We start from the raw sequence: 11,302 nt of genomic DNA, 5'->3' as shown, positions 1-11,302 counted from the left end.
GCAGACTGGTAACTACCAAAATCTTGGCTTTCTTCTTGGAACAAGGAAGAAAAATATCACAGAAACAAACCCAGTTTGTCAGAATTCTCTCTGATTCTTCCATTGCAACGTAAGTAACATGCAGCTTGATTTACATAAATCATGCTGGAAATTAAAATTGTGTTGGGGTACTAGAGCCGAAGGGGAAATTGAGATTAATCCTACCATGTAAGACAGAAACCAGAAAAAAATATGTAAATAAAGGAAATCAGTATATAAAAAGACCGAAAAAACAGCCATGGCCTAGTCACTTATTTCACTCCCCATGTATTCTCTCTCTCTCCTCACTTTCACGTGTCTGAGCCTCTGAGTTTGATAGAAATGGAGGCATATGGGATGATAAAAGTAACCATATAGTGACATGGCTTCAACTATGATTTTCAAACAAACTTGCCTTTCCGAATGAACGTCAGATTACTTTCTGGAGCTGGTAGCCTCACACAAGCGATACGGATAAGAGCTGGAAAGAGCATCGCGGCAGAGTTGAAGAGATGGGTCTGGCTTTAGACCCTGGAAGACGTGAGTTTGAGTCTCTGTTCTCTGACCCACTAGGTCTACGACCGCTCTTCAGTTTTGGTTTCTTCATCTGTAAAATTAGGATAACAATACCCACCTTGGGGCGCCTGGGTGGCGCAGTCAGTTAAGCATCCGACTTCAGCCAGGTCACGATCTTGCTGTCCGTGAGTTCGAGCCCCGCGTCAGACTCTGGGCTGATGGCTCGGAGCCTGGAGCCTGTTTCCGATTCTGTGTCTCCCTCTCTCTCTGCCCCTCCCCCGTTCATGCTCTGTCTCTCTCTGTCCCAAAAATAAATTAAAAAAACGTTGAAAAAAAAAAAACTTTAAAAAAAAAATACCCACCTTATGGAGCTGGTGCAGGGATTAGAAATGATGAAGATGAGGCCGCCATTGAGTTCCTAGACTATGGTCTATACTGAATAAATGATGCTTCCTAATAGTATTCAAGTAATTGTGCCACCATCACTGCTACAGATTACAAACGAAAGAAATATCTGAGAATGTGATGGATTAAAAAAATGACCTGGACTAGAGGCAAGACCAAACGAAATTATAAGAATGGAAAAGGGCCAAAAAAAAAAAAAAAAAAAAAAGGGAAAGGGAAAGGTCCACTGAAGGGAATAAAAAGTCTCTACCTGGGAGTATTTTTGTCTCTTCTTTCCAGTTTTTGTCTGAGTGGGGAATGGGAGGGATCCTGATCACAAAACTGACACTCAATATGATTTTGGTCCCCATCTGGAGGAATAGCCATCAATAATCCCAATTCAGCATCTTCTTGACAGACTTGTATTTCAAACAACACTGTGGCCTATTTTTGGAGGTATGTATAGCTTGCTTACGAGTGTCCATCGTAACAGAGGTCGAGAAAGTGCCAACTAATCTTAAGGGACCAGAATACATTGAGATCAGAAACTAAGGCTAAGGTGTGCCCAGTCCTACTTGTTGAGCAGCCATAATGAATCTTATTTCCTGAGTTATAACGAGTGATGAGAGTAATGAGAGTTGAGTGATGGAGCGAAGTGTACATCACCTTCCAAGCAGATTCCTGCTCCTGTCAAATCTGGGTAATAAAATGCAAATTAAGCACATCTCCATGGGCCCTTCACAGAAGTCAAGACTCTATCCAACTCCCAAACAACCTCTTGCCCACAAAGCTTGTCTTTAGAACTCTCCCAAACAGGAACACCTCAAAGTCATTTTGTCACATGATTAAATTTCTCAACATCTCAGCGTTAGATACCATGAAACCGAGATCCTTCTTGGTACACCTTCACTTGTGTTCTTTGGTTTACTCTTGTTAGAGATTAAAAAAAAAAAATAGCTGCCTACTATTTTTATACATTAATGAAATACAAATAAAATGCCATTATTCTTCTTTCGTAGAACCTGATAATGGGTTCCTTTAAAAGTCAGGTTCTGGGGCAACTGACTGGCTCATTTGCTTAAGCATCCAACTCTTGATCTTAGCCCAGGTCTTGATCTCAGAGTGGTGAGTTCAGGCCCTGTGTTGGGTTCCACGCTGGGTGTGGAGCCTACTTAAAAAAATAAATAAAATAAAATGAAATAAAATAAAATAAAATAAAAGTCAAGTTCCATTCTTTAGCTTTAGGACAACATTTCATTTCATTATACTTATAGATTATGAACGTTGAATCTGAATAGAAAGTCCTAGAATTAAGATACAGGAGAATACGCATAGCCATAGACAAACAGCATAACATATGCCTTTACTATAACATACTTCTTTATATTGACAATCATCTCAAAGACATGTTTTTAGCTTAGCAGTGTTTTTTTTTCTTTCACAATGGCAAAATAATAATTTTTATAATACATATACACACATACACAAATCATCACCCCCAACCACCGCCAAAACAAAAGTAACTTCCTCAGAAAACAAACAAAACCTCTCCACTTAATTCTTGCAATATTTTTTTTTTAAATTAGCCTACCTGAATTTAAGTTCTTTCTATTGATACTTCATATCTCTGAGTTTTGTTTTGTTTTGTTTTGTTTTCATTTTCCATGTAACTCTCACTGTGGGGACTCCTAGTGTGGTATAACTTTACATTCTAAAACTTCAGCTTTCATCTTAAAAAACTCTAAAATTACTCCATCTTTACCAATGAAACCACTTGTTTACTTAATACTCCTTTTCATGTTAAATGGCATAAAAAGCCAAAGAGAAGAAGAGACTAGATTGAGAGCCAAGATGTTGAAAATCACTGTAAGTTGCTTAACCAGGAACACAAATAAAGGAAAGATTATTTTATGAAAACTATTTTTGAAAATATATTTCATGACTCAAAGCAAAACAGTATTAGGTGGATGTGTTTCTGGAAATTTGCAATAAGCTTGTATGTTATAGTAAAATACTATCTAGTTAGGACACAGTTATCCTGTCATAATAGAGTAAAACCTTGGTTTGCAAGCATAATTCTTTCCGGAAACATGCTTGTAATCCAAAGCACTTGTATATCAAAGCGAATATCGAGAACTATTGGCTCGGTTGTGATCATGTGGCTTTCAGCATCATGTACTACTCCCGTTGCAAGACATCGCTCGTTTATCAAGTTAAAATTTGTTAGAAATGTTTGCTCGTCTTGCAGAACTCTCGCAGAACAACTTACAATCCAAGGTTTTACTGTACTTATTTTTGTTCAAATTTAACCATGTGACAGAACGACTTTGAGGTGCCCTACTTGGGAAGGTTCTAAAGACAACCTTTGTGGGCAGGAAGCTGGTGGTTAGATAGAATCTTGACTTGTTGTGAAAGGCCCATAGGGAAGTGCTTAACTGGTGTTTTATTACCTGGATTTACCTGGAACAGAAGTCCTCTCTGGAGTGTGTGCTCTGCCCACACTTCGCTCCATCACTCAACTCTTTGTTGTAGCTCAAGTTCACATTCCCCCACATCCTACGCTGAATAAAAGACTAAGACGAATAGTGATGGATGCAAAGAATTCAGGTAAAGGCAGAATTAAAAGAAGGAGACTAGATGGGGTGCCTGGCTGGCTCGGTTGGTAGAGCATGTAACTCTTGATCTCGTGGTTGTGAGTTTGGGCTCTACTTTGGCTACAGAGATTACCTGAAAAAGGAAAAGAAAGCAAAGGACTAGAAGCAGTTTGCTCAGGGTGCAGTCAGATTTCTAGAGATCTAAATGTTTGGAAGAGGTAGCTATTACTCTCCTTGCTTATAAGTTTAGTTCATAATATCAAAACAAGTATACGCTCAGATCTACACTAGCAAACATTGCTCCTTCATGGTAATTTTGTGTATAGACATGTTTTCTTTTTTCTTCTTTAATACTGTGAACTTATCATATGGAAGTCAAAAGTCTGATGGTGCGTGACTAGTCTTCCTTTCTGTTGGTTTCATTACAAGCTAGGTTTTTATCATTTTTGTTTTGTTTTGTTTTGAGAGAGAGAGTGTGTGTGTGCAGGTGCACGCACAAGTGGGGAAGGGGCAGAGAGAGAGGAGAGAGAATCCCAAGCAGGCTCCATGTTTAGCGTGGAGCTTGATGCGGGGCTCAATCTCACGACTGTGAGATCATAACCCTAGTTGAAAGCAAGAGTTGGTTCTTAACCGACTGAGCCATCCAGGTGTCCCTAGTTTTTTCCGTACCCTCACAAATCTTCTCGTTCTTGTTCTCTATACCAAAGTTCCCACGTTGGGGGAGTATCACAGTAAAATTAAGCTGGTGTCTCCAAAAATGAAATAGATCTGGGGTACCTGGGTGGTGAAGTTGGTTATGCATCTGACTCTTGATTTTGGCTCAGGCCAATGTCTCACCCTTTGTGAGACTGAACCATGAATCAGGTTCTGTGCTGACATCCTGACATCATGGAGCCTGCTATTCTCTCTCTCTCTCTCTCTCTCTGTCTTTTCCCCTCCCTACCTTGTGGGTGTGCGGGAACACATGTGTGCTCTCTCTCTCTCTGCCTCTCTCAAAATAAATAAATAAATTTAAAACAAACAAATAACAAAAATGAAATAGATCATTACAGGGAGCAGTTACAGATGCTAATGGTGTCTGACCAAGAGGAAGAATTTAAATTAAAAAGGAGAGGAGAAGGGGTTTTGAAAAGCAAAAACTGAGGAAGAGATCTATAGGGTACTTTCCCTTTTTTTCTTTTACTGGTTGAGGATTTATTTCCCAGAACTGTCATATCTACCAAAATCAACACCAAAACCAAAACCAAAAACAAACCACCACCAACAAAAAAACAAAACCAAAAACAAACAAAAAACACCCCCCCCAAAAAAACAAAACAAAACAACAACAACCCCAAAACAAAAAACCATAAGGTATTAGGTCTCCTAGACAAGAGTTTAGATTAGACTTCATTTCTTTCTTTTTAAAATTTTTTTTATGTTTATTCATTTTTTAAGTTTATTTATTTATTTTGAGAGAGAGTGCAAGCTTGAGCCATGGCCATGAGACTTAATTTCTGAATGACATACATTTTTTTTGTTTTTTGCTTTGTTTTGTTTTTTATTTTTTGTGTTGCTTTTGAACAAGTAAAGATATAAAGGGAAGTAATGAAGAAGATGAAAAGGAACAGAGGAAGTCATTAAAACAGGAAAAAAAGAAAAGTAATCTGTGTGGAAAGAGACAAAAGAAAGCTTTTTCAGGAAGACGAGAATATATTTCATGCATTGTTTTAGGGAGTTAGTTCCAAACGCTATGAACTAAAATTGCACACAGCTGTTTGGTTTCCTCTCTAGGGGTTCCCACTGGAAAGATGCACATCTTCTAGTGGCCAGAGAGCCTTCTCAGTTGAGTTTTTTTGTTTTTTTTTTTAAAGTAAGTTCCACGCCCAACATGGGGGCTTGAAACGGGGACATCAAGAGTTGTATGGTCTACTGACTGAGCTAGTCAGGTACCCCATTAGTTGATTCCATTTCTTTTTTTTTTTTAAGTTTTTAAATCTTTATTTATTTTGAGAGAGAGAGAGTGACAGAGCATGAGCAAGGTGGGGGGCAGAGAGAGAGGGAGACGGAGAATCTGAAGCAGGCTCCAGGCTCTGAGCTGTCAGCACAGAGCTTGACGTGGGGTTCGAACTCACAGACAGTGAGATCATGACCTGAGCCGAAGTCGGAGGCTTAACTGACTGAGCCACCCAGGTGCCCCAAGCTGATTCCGTTTCTGAGGTGAATTCAGAGTGTTTACAGATTTTTATGCATGCTTCTTACATTTTACCAGATTCTAATTCTTAATCAAAGAGGAGAGTTGAAACACCATTAGCCCCAGTGTCAGAGCAATGGAGATTTTTTTTTTCAACCAGAATTGTGTAGTAGAAAGAGTACTTGACTAGTATAAAGAGACTCAGGTTTTGATTTTAGTTTCACCACTTACTAGGTGAATTAGTTTGAGAAAGTTGGTTAATACCTTTGATTCTCATTTGTAAAATGGGTGGGGTTGAAATGATTAATTTCTTTAAAAAACTTTTTTTAAATGTTTATTTATTTTTGAGAGAGAGAGAGAGAGAGAGAGAGAGAGACAGAGCATGAGCCTGGGAGGGGCAGAGAGAGAGAGACAGAGACATAGAAGCTGAGGCAGGCTTCAGGCTCTGAGCTGTCAGCACAGAGCCCAACATGGGGCTCGAACTCATGAACCGTGAGAACATGACCTAAGTCAAAATCAGATGCTTAACTGACTGAGCCACCCAGGCGCCCCTGAAATGAATACTTTCTAATATTTATTTCCAGTTCTTATTTATTTATCAGACGATCTGTTTAAATTCTTCAACCAAAAATGGGGCGCCTGGGTGGTGCAGTCGGTTAAGCGTCCGACTTCAGCCAGGTCACGATCTCGCGGTCCGTGAGTTCGAGCCCCGTGTCGGGCTCTGGGCTGATGGCTCAGAGCCTGGAGCCTGTTTCCGATTCTGTGTCTCCCTCTCTCTCTGACCCTCCCCCGTTCATGCTCTGTCTCTCTCTGTCCCAAAAATAAATAAACGTTGGAAAAAAAAAAATTTAAAAAAAAAAATTCTTCCACCAAAAGTATACCAATTTGCTAATCTTTAGAGAAACATTAAGAATTTATCCCAATAATTAAAGAGTAGTTTAGGAAAAAACAACAGAAGCAAACAAATGCAACAAAGTCTTTGAGAAGCTGTCACTTTTATACAAAAAGAGTATGTTGTAAGTAAACTTACTTTTATGAAAAAGTAAGTTTTTTATTAAAAAAAAGTATTTTTTATATAAAAAAGTATGTTGAAATAATCAGGTTTTTTTAAACTTGCTTTTTCCATTTCTCAGTAATTGCTTCTCCCCTCTCAATAATCTCAGATCTAGAGGAGCAACATTTTCCAAATCCTAAGTCCAGTTTCCCTTAGGAGAGGGTAAAGGCAATTCCCTACCTTACCCTTAGTTCTCTTAATGAAAAAGAAGAAATCCTAGATTATATCTTCACCTTGGTATGACAATATATATTTTAAAAGAAGAGTGCAGGGGTGCCTGGATGGATCAGTCAGTTGAGTGTCTGACTTTGGCTCAGGTCATGATCTCCTGGTTCATGAGTTCAAGCCCCACATCAGGCTCACTGTTGTCAACACGGAACCCGCTTCAGATCCTCTGTCCCCCTGTCTCTGCTCCTCCCCCCATTCATGATCTCTCTCTCTCTCTCTCAAAAATAAATAAACATTAAAAAAAAAGATAAGAGTGCGTGTTTACAAGAGCAGTGGTGACAAGGAAAGGATCTTGTAAATTAACTTTATTTACGTGCTCTAGAACTTATCAGTGACACTGTCTTAGAACTATTAAGAATCATGAAGTTATGGTTCACATAAATTCTTTGGGTATTCTATGTCATAAGGAAGCTCAAGGGAGCCTGATAGGTAACATTATCTTAATGGGTTACCACAGACAGATGCATGGTCCAGAGTTCAAGGCCAGGATTTTTTTTATACTAGCCTTCTGGAGAATTATTCAGGCTAAACTTCTCCTTGTCTAGGGGCACCTGGTTGGCTCAGTCAGAAAAGCATGCAACTCTTGATCTCAGGGTCTTGAGTTTGAGCCTCACATTGGGTGTAGAGATTACAAAAGTTAAATAAATAAACTTAAAAAAAAAAAAAAGAAAAACTTCTCCTTGCCTAGAATACTTGTATCCGCTAACTACACTGAGTACTTTATTGTTTTTTTTAATGTCAATTTATTTCTTTTTAAATTTTTTTTTCAACGTTTATTTATTTTTGGGACAGAGAGAGACAGAGCATGAACGGGCGAGGGGCAGAGAGAGAGGGAGACACAGAATCGGAAACAGGCTCCAGGCTCTGAGCCATCAGCCCAGAGCCTGACGCGGGGCTCGAACTCACGGACCGCGAGATCGTGACCTGGCTGAAGTCGGACGCTTAACCGACTGCGCCACCCAGGCGCCCCTCAATTTATTTCTTTTGTGGTGGGGGCAGAGAAAGGGAGACAGCAGACAGCCCCTTGCGGGGCTTGAACTCACAAATTGTGAGATCATGACCTGAGCCAAAGTTGGATGATTAACCAACTGAGCCACCTGGGCACCCCCACCCTGAGTACTTTAACTGAGGCAAGTCCAAATTGAGACGTGCTTTGAGTTTAAAATACACACCATAGTTTGAAGACAGTAACAAAGGGGGGAAAAAAGAGTAAAATAGAGAATTAATAATGTTATGTTGGTTAAATGTTGAAATAAAAATACATATTTTGGATATATCAGGTTAGGTAAAATGTATTAACATCAATCTGATGTTTCTTTTTACTTGCTTTTTTTGTGTGTGTGTGGCTGCCAGAAAACTTAAAAAATATACATGCCTCATATTTGGGGCTCAAATTATACTTCAGTGGTACAGTGCTGGTCTAGCCCAACAGCTCCTTGAATACAGGGGCCCTTGTGGTCTTGATTTGCACCCTAGCTCCTAATGGGAACAGTCAGTAAATGTATGAAGGTATTAGTGAATGCCAAAGGGAGTCAGGGTATCTCCTCCCCTGGAAGGAGAACACTGCTGGAGACCAAGAAGAATCTTTGCTCTCAGAGAGCCTGGGTGACTCAGTTGGTTAAATGGCCAACTTCAGCTCCGGTCATGATCTCACTGTTCATGGGTTTGAGCACCGCATCGGGCTCTGTGCTGACAGCTCGGAGCCTGGAGCCTGCTTCGGATTCTGTGTCTCCCTCGCTCTCTGCCCCTCCTCTGCTCATGTTGTGTCTCTCTCTGTCTCTCAAAAACTGAATAAAAAATTAAAAAAAAAAAAAGAAGAATCTTTGCTCTCTGATTCATCTACTTTTTTATTCCAAACTGACCATTTCCCCCCCTCATCAGGTTTAGATGTGCACTTCACTGTTTTTCTGGTGTCAGATGTGCTAATATATCAATGCTTACATACTTTAAGGCTCTAGTTCCTTGAATGGCTTAAACTCTCCTTAATCTCCTTTAGTCAATTGATCGTATTTTCCTCCCTAGGGTGATATGCGGGATAGTCTCTTGGCAACCCAGCATTATTCTGAGCCTTTTCAAAGGCAGGAACTACATTTCCCAGAATTTCCTTCTCTGAATGGTTCCAGGTTGGAATCTGTCAATGAGACTAGTTCAAGATTTAGTTCAAGACTGAGAAGGCAGAAGAGAAGGATGCCACTGTTTTCCAAAGTTAGTTACAGGAAGATGCATGGACAGATGGAAGTTCAAAGCTGCTTACACCTAAACTTGAACTCCAGCATATATGTTGCTGATTAAGACAGGTAGTATGGGTGGACACACTTTGAAGCTAATAAAGTCGAGACCGGAGGGCTCCTTTCTTGCATGGGCCCATTCTAAGATACTGAGGGTGGCTTTAGCAAATTCGCGTTATTTTTTTCTTAAAGAGAGCTGTCTAAATTGCGTAAGCTTTACGTCTCCCCAAACCTGGCTGTAGCCTTGAATGGTTGAGCACCTCCTAGAGATCTTGTGACTCCAGTGACTTTGCAAGAGTTCCCAAGAATCACTGGCTTTCAGGCTGGATTCTGAGATCTTCAATGGAGTCTCTCGGATTTTCCCTCTCACCCCCCCAACCCTTCAGCCCTTCCGAAAGTTGTGGAAGTTCTAAGTCCCTTCATACTAGGAACAGAGTGGCTTTTATTTTCATGATCGAGACAGTCATTGCTTAAAAATGATTGCTGTCAACAATTAGATCACAATTCAGTTTTTGTTTGTTCCACTTATTCTCAAATTAAAAAAAAAATGACATTTTCTTGCAAAGGAAATGATAGTGAAAGAAATTATTTAACATCACATGAAAGAAAACCTTAGTGTAAACTTCATTTTGGTCAACACTGGAAACTCATAATGTAGCACTTTGTCTGTCATAGTGTGTGCTTAGAAAATATGTGCTAAGTGAGTATGGGAATTAACGAGTGAGTGAAGGAATGAAAGATTATGTGCATCTGAACCAAGCTGGTCTCTAGTTATGACTATTTAAAAGTTTTTTTAAAAGTTTTATTTTATTTTTGAGAGAGGGAGGGAGAGAGAGAGAGAGAGAGAGAGAGAGAGAATTCAAAGCAGGTTCCAGCTCTGAGCTGTCAGCACAGAGCCCGATGTGGGGATTGAACCCATGAGCCGCGAGATTATGACCTGAGCTGAAGTCAGACACTTAACTGACTGAGCCACCCCGCACCCCTCTCTAGTTATGATTATTAAAACAACATAGATCTTGTTTGTTCTAAATCATTCTCTCTAGATTTATTTAGCACAATACCAAGAATTACCAGCTGCTCACTGCTTTCCTTGGATGAAAATGATGAGCAGTTTTGGGAGCACAGAATTCTAGGAAATCCCAGGATGCATCTGTAAGTACGTATCCAATCTTCAGAGGTTGGAGACCATACCTGTTCATTAGGAATTATTTTCCAGGGGTGAATATACATATACAGGTTTCCCCTGCTATCAGAATGTAGAGTGTTTCTATGAAAGCAAAACGGCGTAAACTGAAGACACAACTATCCTTTATTTATACGGAAAACTTTTTGAGCATTCCTAGACCCAAAAAACAGCCTCTCTTGGGCTTTTATGATACCTTAGGACACATCTTGCTAACAGATGCACAAAATAAATCAAGACAAAACACAGATGCTCACAGAAACAATTCAAAGCTATGGCAACCTAATACCGAGATGTTGAGTACAGTTTTCAGGGAAGGAGCTTAGCAGGACCACTCTCCCTGCTTGGGGTGCATTCTGCCTCTTCAATGACTTGTGCAAAACAAGCGCTGAATACTATCTTTGCTTTTCACCTTCTTTCACAGAAGCGAAATCCTCTTTGGATTTCTTCCTGTTAGTGAAAACAGGTACTAATGTATGTCTTTCGTAGAAGGCAAATGGCTTAACATGAACCTTTGCGAGTTGGGGATACTTGCATGTATTTTAAGAAAGGGCTTTAGGATGAATTAGATTGGAGTTTGAAGAGCTCAAGCCCTCTCATCTTTTTTCTTGCAATCCATTTCTACATGGTAAATGGCAATGATAATCATTTTGTGGGGTAAGGAAGTCAATGGCCAGTCTTCGCCAGAATAAGTCCTCCTTGTGACTTAAAGACTAGAGTCTTTAAAGTTAAGAAATACTTTAGTCATGCTTAGTATTTGACCAAGATTTTTTCAAACACGCGCACTAACAATACCGAATGCTACATACTGAAGTCAAACTAAAATATGAATCTAACATTTAGATGTTTGTAATTTTTAAAATATAGCAGTACATGGAAAAGTAAAAAATTCCATATTCTGCTATTTTTCTAAGAATTCATTTT

Source organism: Lynx rufus, unplaced genomic scaffold, assembly GCF_022079265.1.
Source record: "Lynx rufus isolate CCGP_SWC_20201006 ecotype Redwood Valley unplaced genomic scaffold, mLynRuf1.p SCAF_7, whole genome shotgun sequence".
NCBI classification, from domain to species: domain Eukaryota; kingdom Metazoa; phylum Chordata; class Mammalia; order Carnivora; family Felidae; genus Lynx; species Lynx rufus.
This window is presented reverse-complemented; position numbering follows the sequence as displayed.